At 43.9% G+C, this 1766-nt stretch overlaps 1 non-coding gene across 1 annotated transcript; it reads right to left on the bottom strand.

Annotated features, from left to right (window-relative positions):
* Positions 1–1499: 1499 nt before the first annotated feature.
* LOC127690275 (U7 small nuclear RNA) lies at positions 1500–1564 on the bottom strand. The gene has a single exon (XR_007979005.1). It is a non-coding gene; the product is annotated as a U7 small nuclear RNA (small nuclear RNA).
* Between the last annotated feature and the right edge of the window lie 202 nt (positions 1565–1766).

The raw sequence follows: 1766 nt of genomic DNA, 5'->3' as shown, positions 1-1766 counted from the left end.
GTATGATGTATTACATGAGCACTAGAGTCAGCTCTTCACACATAATTATGGGCGGGTTGGAAGAATGACCAAAGAATATTTCCAAAAATAGTTCTCAATTTCCACTCCGAGTCAACAGTTCTTATTTTGTTTGAAGAGAAGCTACATATAGCATTCAGTCATGTGTTCCTTACCAGAGGAGCCTCACCTAAGAAAGATGTCACTACATACTTCTGTCCTTATCAGAACACCACAGGGCGGCCTTACACAAACTGAGAAGTACCCACGTCATCAGGAGATATGATCTCTTGGAACTACCATTGACGACGTGGTGCACTGGAACATTTTCATTATGAGACTATATATACACGCCCACATGGGAACTCAGAACAAACTCACCCATTAAAACCAACCCGGCCGTTTTCTCAGAACCAATCGCTCCAGCCAGTGGAAGCTGGGAAAGCCAGCCACTGGGAATGAGGATGACAGTGTCTGGAGGTGTCAGGCTGCCTCTGTGAGACAGGAGGCTTTGGAAGGTCATTCTCTTAGCCATCACCTGAATCGGTAATTTTTTTTCTGTGGCTGGTCATCCACAGCTTCTGGTCTCCACAGCCTACCTTGGGGGTGGGAACTCTGGGTAAAACCTAGATTGAAGGAACTCTTAGGATGGTGAGTTTCCTCACTGCTCTGGCTGCCTCAGTACATATATAATGGGTCCCACAGACAACAGAGATTTCTTTCTTTTCTTTCTATTTTTAAAGATTTATTTATTTATTTATTTTATGTATATGAGTATACTATAGTTGTCTTCAGACACACCAAAAGAGGGCATCGGATCCCATTACAGATGGTTGTGAGCCACCATGTGGTTGCTGGGAATTGAACTCAGGACCTCTGGAAGAGCAGTCAGTGCTCTTAACTACTGAGCCATCTCTCCAGCCCAACAACAGAGATTTCTAAGGACATTATCAAGCCTGTCTGATAGACTGCATGGCCTTATGCTCTTCTCTCCACCAAAGCCCTCTGTCCTTTCTACGTCTGCAGCTGCTGGACAAATCCTTACCTCTGTAGGCACAGCAAGCCCTGGTTTGTGTATGTATGTGTGTGTGAGTTGTATGTGCATGTGTGTGAGTTGTGTTGTGTGTGTGAGTTCTGTGTGTGTTGTGTGTGTATGTGTGTGAGTTATGTGTATGGTGGTATGTGAGTTGTGTGTGTGTATGGTGGTGTGCAAGTGTCTATATACATATTTGTGCATGAATGCTTATGTGTCTATTGATGTGTGCCCCCATGTGTATGGGTGCCAGGGTCCAGCCTTGGCTTGAAGAGGGGGTCCTGAGAGAGGGGTGTTTGGAAGCAGCAAAAGAAACGACTTGAAGTCAATCATAGGGTACAAGCCGACAGCCTTGTGTTCTGTTGGATATAGCGCCCTAGACATCTCTGTAGATAGCACTTGGATCTGTAGTCTGCTAGAGACAGCTCTCCTACTAGGAAAAAAATTCTAAAAGCTTTCTGGATAGCTCGTGGGTTTTCTGACCAAAGTCAGAAAAGCTGCTAGAAAAAAATTCTTAAAGAGTTGTGTTTGCTCTCCAAGTTCTCTCTGTGTAGCTCTCTTCTTGCAGACCATAGCCTTTTATCTACATATCAATTCAGTAGTTGACTCCAGGTTCCATCTTGTCCATACCACAAATCAGCACTCCATGACTTTAGACCCTTTACTCTTAGGAAAAAACAGCAAGCATTATTATTATTATTTTTAACATTGCAAAGGAAATCAGAGGCCTGCCTGC

This window comes from Apodemus sylvaticus, chromosome 7 (assembly GCF_947179515.1).
Source record: "Apodemus sylvaticus chromosome 7, mApoSyl1.1, whole genome shotgun sequence".
Classification (NCBI taxonomy): Eukaryota; Metazoa; Chordata; class Mammalia; order Rodentia; family Muridae; genus Apodemus; species Apodemus sylvaticus.
The sequence above is the reverse complement of the archived record's forward strand: the minus strand, read 5'-3'. Positions and strand labels throughout refer to the sequence as shown.